Source organism: Triticum dicoccoides, chromosome 3B, assembly GCF_002162155.2.
Source record: "Triticum dicoccoides isolate Atlit2015 ecotype Zavitan chromosome 3B, WEW_v2.0, whole genome shotgun sequence".
NCBI classification, from domain to species: Eukaryota; Viridiplantae; Streptophyta; class Magnoliopsida; order Poales; family Poaceae; genus Triticum; species Triticum dicoccoides.
In genome coordinates, this window is record NC_041385.1 from 484,266,180 (window position 1) to 484,279,733 (window position 13,554).

Sequence of the window (13,554 nt, forward strand, 5' to 3'; positions counted from 1 at the left end):
ATTACTTCCTCCGAGAAGGGCCCGAACTCGTAAATCTCGTGTGTACACCTTCACCATAGCTGAGATCTTGCCTCTCCATACCTACCCCCCTTTCTATTGTCAGCCTTAGAACCACGACAGTTGGCGCCCACCATGGGGCAGGTGTCTTAGCAACTTGTTGGTGAAGTTGCAATTTTTCCGATCCCCATCATCATGACTTCCGGTGGTGATTTGGATAAGGGGCGCGAGATCCGTCTCGATGCACTCGTTTTCATCGCCGACGACTCCACTTGGCTTCAAGAAGCTCCCCTTGACGTCGAGGCGCTCCCCGTCCGAGGGGCGACGCACTTCCGCGCGTGCATTCGCAGCGTCCTTCTCCGGTAGCCGTCGACTCAGTATCAGTCGGCTCCAATGATGTCATCTCCCTCCGCTGTTCGCCGCCGCAAGCGATCCGGTCGGTCATGGCTCCAGCGGTGGGTAAAACACGCAGTAGCTCGGTATTCGGCCACCCATCAAGTCACGACAATCGAGCCCGATGAAACTCTGTACGGCCTGTTCGATCTGTCGACTGGCTCCGTTGAGACCGCATCTGAGTGCCATAGCAGCGATCCTGCGGCTGAAGTCTTGATGGTCGATGGACCACATAGTCCACCTGGTTTCCGCCATGAAGATGGCGGGGACGGGGGCGGCGATCCATCGCGCATCCACGAGGAGTACCATCCCGAACCCCTCTCTTCACAACAGAGGGAAGAACTTCGTCGCCACAACATGGATGCACTCCACACACCCATCGTTGGAGAAACCCCTGAGGCTCGGGCCTTGGAAGCGGTGCGTTTGGCGAATTTGGCTGAGCACACTCGACTGGAAAAACCTCCAGCGCGCTCTCGACGAGCGTGCTCTGGAACGGATTCCCGAGTCCAGTCGACGACAGCTTTTTCCGCCTCCACCTAAGGTATACCGCACTCCGATTCAAAATCTCACAGCTGTAGCCCGAATAGCAGAGTCAATTCAACCTTCCCAGTCAAAGGCTGGCAGAGCTTTGATGCAGATCCAGGCCTTACTCCGGGCAGCAGGAGAGCTGAACACAGTGGTGTCTCAGTTGCAAGATAGGATTCATAGCAGATCCGTGGTGGCAGATACTGTCTAGTCGGCCCACAGTCCAAGATCGCCCCTGCGGCGTGAGGGTCGTGGGCAGTACAATCACCGACTCGACCGTGACAACCATCGCCGGATGCCCACACCTCCTCCGAGGAGTACATCATATGTGCCTCGGCAGTACGATGACAAACGCCTTCACAGCGGCGAACGAGCACTAGCTGACCCAAGGGAGCCAGGCTTTGATGCAAGATCTATTCTCATTCAGATTTTAGTCAACCGGAACAGAGCGCAGAGGGAAGACCTTGGCAGAGATCGCCCGACTGGCAACAGGGTTCATGTTTTAGGTCCAGAGTGTTTCAGCAGAGCCATCAGGGCCGCAGTGATTCCCCCCAACTTCAGGTTGGCGATTGGAGTCAGCAAGTTCACTGGGGAGTCCAAGCCTGAAACTTGGCTTGAAGACTACTAAGTGCCTGTGCAGATTGGTGGCGGGAATGATGATGTAGCAATGAAGCATCTCCCTCTGATGTTGGAAGGATCAACCAGAGCGTGGTTGACTCAATTAGCCCCGAATAGTATATACAGTTGGGAAGAACTTTCTTGAGTGTTCGTCAGAACTTTTGAGGGCACTTGCAAACGGCCAGCGGGGTTGTCAGAATTGCAGCATTGCATGCAGAAACCGAGTGAGACTCTGAGGGATTTCATCCAGAGATGGACCACTTTGCATCACACAGTGGAGAATGTATCTGAACATCAAGCAGTGTGTGCCTTCAAGGAAGGCGTTAAATACCGGGAACTGGTCCTGAAGTTCGGTCAGACTGGGGATATGACTCTGACTCGGATGATGGAGATAGCCACCCGGTACGCGAATAAAGAAGAAGAAGATCAACTCTGCAGCGGAAAAGGCAAACCAGTCGGCCAGGACACCGACGGAATCAATTCCAATCGGAAACAAAAACGAAAGGCCGAGCCCGCGGCACCTGGCGAAATTGCGACCGTGGCTCAAGGAAAGTTTAAAGGAAAACCTAAGGGACCCTGGACCCCTAAGAAGGTAAAGGACCAGGCAGGAAATGATGTGTTGGATTTGCCGTATCACATTCACATGAAGAAGGATGAAGAAGGTAATCTGATTTATCCTAAACACACCACTCTACAATGTCGACTCCTGATCCAGCAGTTCCGAGAGAATCAACCCAATGAAAAAGGAAAAGAGTCGGACAGAGATGAGGATGAGGAAGAAGATGATGGTTATCCCAAAGTCAATTCCACCCTGATGATTTTCGCTGATGTTGAGAGCAAGAGTTGACTGAAAGTTATCAACAGAGAAGTGAATATGGTCGCCCTGACAACGACGACTACATACCTGAAATGGTCCCAAACAACCATCACGTTCGACCAGTCTTATCACCTTGGGCGTATAGCCACCCCTGGGAGGCAAGCATTGGTGGTCGACCCAATGGTCGAAGGCACTCGATTGACTAAAGTGCTAATGGATGGTGGTAGCGGCCTGGATATCCTTTATGCTGAAACCTTGGAGGGGATGGGCATTCCGATGTCCAAACTTAGCGAGAGCAATATGAGTTTCCATGGCGTTATCCCTGGAAAGAAAGCCGAATCACTCGGCCAGACCGCCCTTGACGTGGTTTTCGGTGATTGCAAGAATTACCGTAAGGAAAAGTTGACATTTGAAGTTGTGGATTTCCAAAGTGCTTATCATGCCATTCTGGGTAGGCCTGCCTACGCACATTTTATGGCTCGACCATGTTATGTGTACCTCAAGTTGAAGATGCCTGGTCCCAGAGGTGTGATCATAGTTATTGGCAATTAGCAAAAGACGGAGGAATGCTTCCAGAAGGGTTCCAAAATTGCCGATGCACAAATAGCAGCAGTTGAATTTCAAGAATATCAGAAGAATGCAGATCCGAGCGATTTACTCCGAACTAAGAGACATGCCACAGATTCTGCATTTCAGTCGTCCGGTGAAACGAAACCATTCATATTCACCCGACCGATCCCAGTGCCGCACTGACTCATATCTCAGCAACACTCGACAGCAAATAGGAAGAAGCGCTCATCTAGTTCCTCCGTAAGAACTGGGGCATCTTCGCATGGAAACCTTCTGACATGCCGGGTGTACCCAGGGGACTGGCTGAGCACCGTTTGCACGTTAACCCCAAGATAAAACCCGTCAAAGAGCATCTTCGACGGTTCGCCGTGCAGAAGAAAAAGGCAATTGGCGAGGAAGTGGCTCGGCTCCTAGCAGCAGAGTTCATCCGAGAGATCTACCACTCCGAGTGGCTTGCCAATGTGGTCATGGTCCCTAAGAAGGACGATTCACTCCGTATGTGCATCGATTTCAAGCATATCAATCGGGCCTGCCCGAAAGATCATTTCTCTCTCCTCTGCATCGATCAAATTGTTGACTCGACCATGGGGTGCGAGCGCTTTTCTTTTTTAGATGCATATTCCGGGTATCATCAGATCCGATTGGATGGTCCCGATGAAATAAAAACGGCTTTCATCACCCCATTTGGGTGCTTTTTCTATGTCACCATGCCATTTGGTCTTAAAAATGCCGGAGCCACATTCATGAGGATGATTCAGAAGTGCCTGCTCACTCAAATCAGTTGGAATGTGGAAGCGTACATGGATGACATTGTGGTCAAGTCACGTAAAGGTTCCGACCTACTGACTGACCTCGCAGAAACCTTTGCCAACCTAAGAAGGTATGATATCAAGCTTAATCCGTCAAAGTGCACATTCGGAGTTCCAGGTGGAAATTTACTCAGTTTCCTCGTTTCCGAACGAGGGATCGACGCAAATCCAGAAAAACTTGATGCCATCCTCCGAATGAAACGCCCTATGCGTGTGCATGACGTTCAGAAGCTTACTGGTTGTTTGCCGCCTTGAGTCGATTCATTTGTCTTCTCGGTGAAAAGGCCTTACCTCTTTACCGATTGATGAAGAAATCTGATAAGTTCGAGTGGACTGAGGGAAGCTGACGCAGCGTTTGCAGAGCTCAAAGCCCTACTTTCCACCCAGTCGGAGCTTGCTGCGCCAATCAGCAAAGAGCCTTTACTGCTTTATATTGCAGCCACTGGACAAGTTGTCAGTACAGTACTCACGGTCGAGCGGGAAGAAGAAGGAAAGGCTTACAAAGTTCAATGTCCAGTATATTATCTCTCTAAAGTTTTGACTCCATCCAAGCAACGATATCCACATTATCAGAAGCTTGTCTATGGAATCTACATGACCATGAAGAAGGTTGCACACTATTTCTCTGATCACTCCATTACAGTTGTCAGCGATGCACCATTATCTGAAATTCTGAATAATAGAGATGCAACTGGTCGAGTGGCAAAATGGGCGATTGAACTCCTTCCATTGGATATCAAGTTTGAGGCAAAGAAAGCTATCAAGTCCCAAGCAATCACGGATTTCCTTGCCGAGTGGATTGAGCAGAAACTGCCAACTCAAGTTCACTCGGAGCATTGGACCATGTTCTTCGATGGCTCCAAGATGCTGAACGGTTCCGGTGCTGGGGTAGTGTTGGTATCCCCCCGTGGGGACAAGCTTAACTATGTTCTCCAAATTCATTTTGACTCTTCCAACAATGAAGCTGAATATGAAGCACTTTTGTACGGGTTACGTATGGCCATTTCACTCGGCGTCCGTCGCCTTATGGTCTACGGTGACTCGGATTTGGTGGTTAATCAAGTGATGAAGGAATGGGATGTCAGAAGCCCAGCCATGACTGGTTATTGCAATGCAGTAAGAAAGCTGGAAAAGAAGTTTGAGGGGTTGGAGCTTCACCATATACCCCGACTGGAAAATCAAGCTGTAGATGAATTGGCAAAGATAGGATCCAAGAGAGAGACCGTCCCTAGCAATGTGTTTTTGGAACATATTCACTCGCCTTCAGTTCAGGAGGATCCCTTCACTGAAGAACCCCCACAGCCTAAGAGTGCCACAAATCCGACTGAAGTCGAAATCCCAGTTGTGGTTGACTTGATCATGGAGGTTTTGGTCATCACTCCCGACTGGACAGTACCATACATTGCATAGATTCTTAGGAAAGAACTTTCAGAGGATGAAGAAGAGGCTCGACAGATCGTCCGACGATCCAAAGCCTTTACGATGATAAGAGGACAGTTGTTCAGAGAAAGTGTAACTGGAGTCAACCAGAAATGCATCACACCTAAAGAAGGTCGAATGATCCTCAATGATATTCACTCGGGGACCTATGGTCACCATGCGTCCTCTCGGACCATCGTGGCCAAAGCATATCGAGCCGGATTTTACTGGCCTCATGCCAACGAGATGGCGAAAGAAATAGTAGACAAATGTGAAGGTTGTCAGTTTTACTCCAACATGTCCCATAAGCCTGCCTCAGCTCTGAAGACTATTCCACTCGTTTGGCCTTTCGCTGTCTGGGGATTGGACATGGGTGGACCTCTGAGGACCGGCAGGAGTGGGTTTACCCATGTGCTGGTAGCAGTCGACAAATTTACCAAATGGATCGAAGCCAAGCCCATTAAAAACCTTGAAGCGAGTACGGCTGTGAGTTTCATCAGAGAATTAATTTTCAGATATGGTGTTATACACAACATCATCACAGATAACGGGTCGAACTTTGATTCCGATGAGTTCAGAACCTTTTGTGCTTCCCAAGGCAGGAGGGTCGATTACGCTTCAGTCGCCCATCCTCAGTCGAATGGGCAGGCTGAAAGAGCAAATGGATTGATTCTCAAAGGACTGAAACCCCGACTCATGTGTGACCTCAAGCATGCAGCAGGTGCTTGGGTCAATGAACTTCCATGAGTACTTTGGGGATTAAGGACAACTCCTAATCAGTCGACTGGAAGAACTCTATTCTTCTTAGTCTATGGAGCTGAAGTCGTACTCCCGAGTGATCTGCTCCACAATGCGCCCCGATTCGAGCTCTTCTCAGAAGCAGAAGCAGAACAAGCTTGGCAAGATGCAATCGATCTCCTGGAAGAAGAAAGGGAGATGGCCTTGATCCGGTCGACCATTTATCAATAAGACATGCGTCGGTTCCATGCCAGAAACGTAAGGGGTCGGGCATTTCAGGAAGGAGACTTGGTTCTTTGAGTGGACCAGCAGAGACCACACAAGCTCGCTCCTTCTTGGGTGGGCCCCTTCGTCATCACCAAAGTGCTCCACAACAGAGCATATCGTCTTTTCAACGTCAAGCACAATAAAGATGAGCCACGCACCTGGAATGCGGATCTGCTTCGCCCCTTTTACTCTTAAGCATTCAGACTGTTGAGATGTAATAAGAAATACCTTTTAGTTTGATTATCAAAGACATGATTTTACAGTCTTCCGTCTGATTGTTGTTCATTTTCTACATGTTCTAAAATCCCCCAGTGGGTGCCTTAGCTGCGAATCCGTTTCGCCTAAGTTGAAAAGAAAAATCCTACCGAGTGGTGAGCCAACCTTTCACTCGGGGGCTTAGCTGCGAATCCATTTCGCCTAAGTGTTAAAAAATCCTACCGAATGGTGAGCCGGCCTCTCACTCGGAGGCTTAGCTGCAGTCCACACTACAAAAAAACATACACTTTCGTGATGATACGTGTTTGTCACAATAGGTTGCGTTTTTTGTCATGCATGTACATCCATGACGATTTTATGACAGAATCAAGATAGTCATACCTGTGCTGTCGTAGAAGTGTTCCATGACATTACCAAAATTATCATCACGGAAGTGTCCACTTACATGACGGTAAATCGCGCGTCACAGAAGTGCTTTCGTCAAGGGTGACCGACACGTGGCATCCACCGTAACGGAACGCCGTTAAGCTATCGGGTCGCGTTTTGGATCCGATAACCCGTTAACAGCCCCGGCCAATGGGGATTTTCCATGTGTAAAATCATCATTGGCTGGAGGAAACACGTGTCGGCTCATTGCTGGGACAAATGTTATCCACTCATTGGACAGAAGGCGCCTATGATACGTCGACACGTGGCACGGCCCAATAGAGGCCCATTGCTGTGAAAAGGCCGACCCGTTTGACTTGGTCAAAAGGTGGCTGGCCGGCCCATGGAAAGCCTGTTAACAACCTGTTCGCATATAGCCCATTTACAACCCGCTAACCCAAGGCCCATTACGCCCTATTCGAATTAGGCCCAGTAGCGTCATCTGGGTCATCCAATATGATTCTAGCCCACTTCTGGCCTATGTATGGCCCATGACGTCTTTCGGCCCATATGAGGCCCTATGTAACTCTTGGCCTATTAACGGCCCATGGTGAAACTGGCCCGTAACGAACAGTGTATAACTTTACACCCATTAACGGCCCGTGGTGAAACAAGCCCGTAAAGAACCGTGTATCACTTTATACCCATTAACGGCCCGTTATTTCGTTGGGCCGTTTCCAGCCCATGTTATCTTTTGGCCTTCTCAGAGCCCATTTATTCTGGGGCTCATTTCCAGCATTCGTTTACTTACGGCCCGTTACTGTCATTTTCTGCTTGTTGGCCAAATTCAGCCCATGGTTACAGTCGGCCCGTTTGTGGTCCGTTAATATGTTGGGACGTTTTCATAGCGTCATCAAATACAGCCTATTAACGATGGCCCATTATGGTCGGCCCATGAACAGACGATTCCAACTCTAGCCCGTTTACGGCCAGAATGCAGTCTGTTTGGCCCATGTTGGGCCAATCGATCATACGGCCCGTATAAGGCCCATTGATGATATGGCCCGTAGAAGGCCCATTGTTTCTACGGCCCGTAGAAGGCCCATTGTTTCTATGGCCCGTAGAAGGCCCACTGTTTCTACGGCCTGTAGAAGGCCCACTGTTTCTACGGCCCATAGAAGGCCCACTGTTTCTACGGCCCGTAGAAGGCCCACTATTTCTACGGCCCGTAGGAGGCCCAGTGTCACTACAGCAAATACTAGCCCATTGTTATTATGGCCTAGTTTTAAAAAATAGGTTATTGCAGCCACTAGCAAACCGTGGAAAAGAACTGCACTGACTACAAGCAAACAAATAAACAAGATAACAAGGAAATAAATAAGCAAGCAACTTACACTAGGCTATCACGGTTATTACACATATTACATCCACTCGGCATCAAAGTTCACCACCAGTGCAAATATAGGGAACACAGCAGCATATAAACGCCGCAGCAAAACAACTCCAGAACTAAAACCACTTCAGAAGAGCTCAAGAAACAATATCCTAGGTACCCATAATGCTGGCAAGATGCTTAGCAAGCTTATTAACTTTCTCTTGTTTGGCGCTTAAATCCTCCAGCGCTTGCTGTTGCACAAGAAAGTACGCATCTGAATTATGCAGGGACTTCCTCAGTCCTTCGGCTTCTTGCCGCAGCATAGCTGACTGATGCCTTTCAGCTTGTAGCTGAGACTGAAGAAGCCGAAGTGATTCAGGCAGCGAGTTTGAAGAGCTTGTGCCAGCGGTACTGGCCAGTAACTCGAACACTACATCAACGCAGGACTGTGGGGTTTTCTCACTGTCTACAAGATCGTTTTTATCACCTTTCTTGGAGACCAACAAGGTTGTCTCACTATCTTGAACCTTATCGGCACTACTTCCTTTACCATTGCATAACAGGGTACTCTTCTCCAATATTTTATCCGCGTTCTAAAAGAGAAACAAACAAACACATCTCAGGTTTACAATGTAGTATATGAAACTCATTTTGGTAAACCAGTTCAGTAGTAAGGTGGACAGGATAACAGCATGAAACAAACATATATGTATGTAGTATGGTCACTGTATGGTCTATATCATTCTAGTTTATGTTGCCAAATCAAGATAGATATAGTTCGAATCATATCTATTTAAGACAAAGCAGCATAGACAGAATATAAGTGTGGGAAACTACACAACAATAACAACACTTGTAATGTGCATGGCATGAGAACATAACTGTTTATTCAATTGAAACTGAAATCAACATAGAGCAAGTTACAACAGCAAACAGCCAAACACGTTGAAGAAACAGGTTTAAAATATACCTGTTGCGCCATTGGAGTTTCAATTGCATCCTTCAAATTTAAAATTGGTTGGTATCAGTAAATACAGTGATGCAAGAGCAAAGTAGTATGAACCATAGCTACGGAACCTGACCTAAGAATAATTCTTCTGCTTTAAGCGTTGACTTTGGGTTCGGAGTGGTGGTCCTCGTGATTTGGGCACTGCAGTTGCCTTACTAACTGCTCGTGTTTGGGTGCTCTGTGGTGGAGATGGTGCTGTGTCAACAGGAACTGGGTGTCTATCTACTGGGGTTGGGGTTAGAAGGGGTGTAGCTGGTTCTCTGTCCAACTGGGTAGGGGTACAATCTGCATGAGTGTGGGTTATGCATGGTGGGGCTGGTTCTTGGGCAAGTACAACTGTGGTTCTATCTGCATCGACAGGTAGCACGATCTTTTCTGAAGAGCGTGTTTTTACTCCCACAGATACTACCATCACTCCCTCCAATTGAAATGGCTGATAAACAAGAAAAGTAATTGAATGTACAGACATTGTAAGATAGATAGGTGCAATGGATAGTAGGGAAGAAAACAGGGCATGAAATAATTCACATTTATGTTGTCTAAGCAAATAGAATAGCAGGACATAATTTCACATATATGATGGCTAATTAAACAGGATAGCATGACACAGTTTCACATGTATGATGGCTAACTAAACAGGATAGAATGACATACTTCAAAATATGATTACTATGTAAACAGGATGACATGATATAACTATACGATGTGTCTATTAAAGTGGTTGGCATGCCATAAATCACAAACATGCCGTCGATGGAAACATGATGGCATGATATAATTCACGGATAGAATGACATAATTTAAAATATGATGACTACGTAAACAGGATGAGATGATATAACTATATTATGTCTTTAGAAAATGGGTTAGCATGCCATAATTCAGATACATGTTGTCTATGTAAACATCATGGCATGACATAATTCAAACATATGATTTATATACTAAGGAAGTGAGCAGAGGGCAATCGCATATATGATGTGTCAACTAAGGAGATGGCATTCAATATTGTGTATATGATGTAAAAACTAAGCATTGCAATACAACATATGCATTATATGAGTAATATAACCCTGCCAAGTTTGAGCATACACCTCAGGGGAATAATAGGACTAGTCATCTGCCTCTGAATCCTCCTCTGAAGAGCTATCTGTAACCAGCAAGATATCTGCTTCAGCAGGTAGCATTGTCCGCTCTGAAGACCTTGTTTTCACTCCAGATTTCTCCATCACCAATTCAAATGGCTGATGCATAGGAAGAGCAGTGGAATATACAAACATTGTCGACAAAAGCAATGAGAAATACAAAAAAAGGATGGCATGATATAATTCACATATATGACGCTTGCCTAAACAACATGGCATTGCATAATTCACATACATAATGCCTTGCAACAAGATAACATTGCATAATTCACATATATAATGTATTGACACAAGATGGCATTGCATAATTCACATATATGGTAATTAGACACTAAACAGGTGGCATTCACACAAAGCATGTCTAAACTAAGCAAATGACATAGCAATGCAAGATACCATACGCATGATATGAGCAACATAACCCTGCCAAGTTAGGGCATGCACCTCGGGGGGGGGGATATGACTGGCCATCTGTCTCTGAATCCTCCTCTGAGGAGCTATCGGTAACCATCAAGACATGCGCTTCATCAGATATCATTGTCTGCTCTAAAGACCTTGTTTCCACTCCAGATTTTTCCATGACCGTGCCGAATGGCTGATGCACAGGAAGAGTAATTGAATGTACTAAAATTGTTGAAAAATTTAACACATAATAAAAAAATGATGGCATGATATAATTCACATATAAGATGACTGGCTAACCAGGGTGGCATTGCAAAATTCACATATATGATGCCTGGCTAGACAAGATGGCATTGCATGATTCACATATACGATAAAGAAACTAAACAGATGGCATTGACACAAAGCATGTCTAAACTAAGCAGATTACATCTTTAATGTATACAGTAAGCAATGCAAGGCACCATATGCATGATATTACCAACATCAGCATGCCTAGTTAGAGCGAAGACCTCTTGGGGTAAATAGGAGTGGTCTTCTCCTTCTGAATCCCCCTCAGAACAGTTATCTTCCTCTTGATTACGATCCAAAATGGGTGGAGGGGGGCTGCCTTTGCACCCACCATGGAACGATGTCTGCATGAAATTTTATTGCCACACAAGGCTCGTCTCTTTTGCTCTACATGATCAGTTCCATTGTGTACAATAACTGGCATGCATAGGAATAAAACATAGTGAGATTATGTAAGGAGTGCATGCACAAATCCGGAGTGATGGTAGCAAACTGTGGATAGACCCAAAACCAATGATAGCAGGCAGATAATAGCTTTAGTTAAAAAATACAGATAATGGCTCCTTTAATGTTTGTTTGCACCCAACATGAAACTCATAGTAGACACCGGAGATTAACCAGATAGTAGATAGATAGTACTGATTGTTGCCCCAATATGTACCCCACAACCATTTAAAAACTCAAGTTTCAGCATTAGTTTGGACCTGACTTGGAGTCTAATAGGTGAACACGACGATAATGTAGCATGTCATCATATTAAGCGACGCATAACGTAAGAAGACATGGAAGAGTGCGACCTCTCTTGCGGACCCGTGTAGTCCTCAAGGTCATCTGCTCAGTTGATGATGGTAATGCAGTTGTCGTGGCTACCGGCGGCGGGGAAGAATATCTGAGGCGGCGAAAGACAGTTTGGAGAGCGGATCCCTGCTGTGGTGAACCCTTCCATCGTCGGAGCAGCTGAGCTGGGGTGGAACACAGCACCGCAGGAGCAGGACAAACCACACAAGGTTTTCTTTGACACATATCTGTAACAGAAGTAATTGAGTAAGGGCTTGTTTGAATTTTAGGATTCTAACAATGCAGGGATAGGAAATAGACAGGAATAGGATAGGAATGCACGTGCAAAATAGAGAATTTAAAAACACATGATTTCTGCCAATCTGGGTGTTTGGTTCACAACAATTGGAAGATCACAGGATGCAAAAAAGCATGGTGAGATTAAGTTAAACCACAAGAAAATGTATGGTTATAATGCTATTATGCTACTATCTCTTTGTCTTGTGCTTGATGAATAGGAATATGAAAAGGAGGAGAAGTGGAAATTAGAATTCCTACGGTTTTTCTTTCAAGGAGACACTAAAAGAACAAATCCTACAGTTTTCCTTTGCTCCATTCCTTTGCACCAAATTCATGAAAAGTAGTACCATAGGAAACTTTCCAATTCCTATGTTTTTCATTCACTTTTCCTTTCAAGCACTGGCGATTCTAGTAGGCAGGCTTGAGCAAGGAAAATCCTACACTAAAAAAATGTTTTTGTGCTACTTCTATTACTTTGGACCCAGGCCACTTCCATACTAGCTCAACTCCCAGGCCTATCGACAAATGCATAGCTCAAACGCGCAGAGATAAATAATGATGGCGTTCAAGAGAGTCCATCACGGATAGCTAAGTTGCCTGGTACCTCACTGCTTGTCATATAGTAGGATAAAATAATCGTATTTCGCGTTACTACGAGTGCTTAGTGGAAAATATGTATAACATGTAGAGTAAAAAAGAGATGGAACAAGTGTACAACCTCCTTGGCGAAGCCATGTCGATCTCAGCATGATTGGGTTGGCCGGTGAGGATGCTCCGGCTGACTTGGCTGTCGAAGGAGGGGAAGAAGATCTTAGGCGTCTAGAGATGGAGCCCGAGGTACTGCTCCTCTGTGATGGAGGGTTTTGTCGTTGGAGCAGCTCCGGTGAGTTGTACGACGCCGAGGCTGAAGCAGGACAGGAGAGATAACGAACAACGTTAACCTGAGTGGAATTCTAATAGCATCTCCAATACATGACATAAAATACATAACCACAAAGTGCTAGATGTAAAATACATCAGCCGCTCATCTCTAAACTTAACTGTCGAAACTGAATTTAACTGTCGAAACTGAACTTAACTGTCGAAACTGAACTTAACTGTCGAAACTGAATTTTGCTGTCGAAACTGAATTTTGTTGTCGAAACTAAACGCACTAGCAAGGTGAGGCTACACGTCGATCGACTGACTTTTTCATCTCTGGTAAATCGATTTTGAAGTCGTTGGATACAAAATCAAGGGCCTGCGGTTCATCTTCAACCTCCACCCCCCTGAGCCGCCAGCCACCACCGGCCAAACAGCAGCCCCCCGCCGCCCGTGGCCGGCGGTGCGCTGTGCCGCCCGCCCCAAAAACACTCCCCACCACCGGTCCGCCGCCGCCCCGGCCATCCCTCTAGGCCCTCCCATGCTGAGCTTTTTCTCCGGCGATCCTCACGCCCCGCCCAGCCACTGCCAGTGACCACCGCCCCCACCCTGAACCCTAAGATAGATAGTGGGGTACCTCTCCGGTGAGCCCCCCTCCC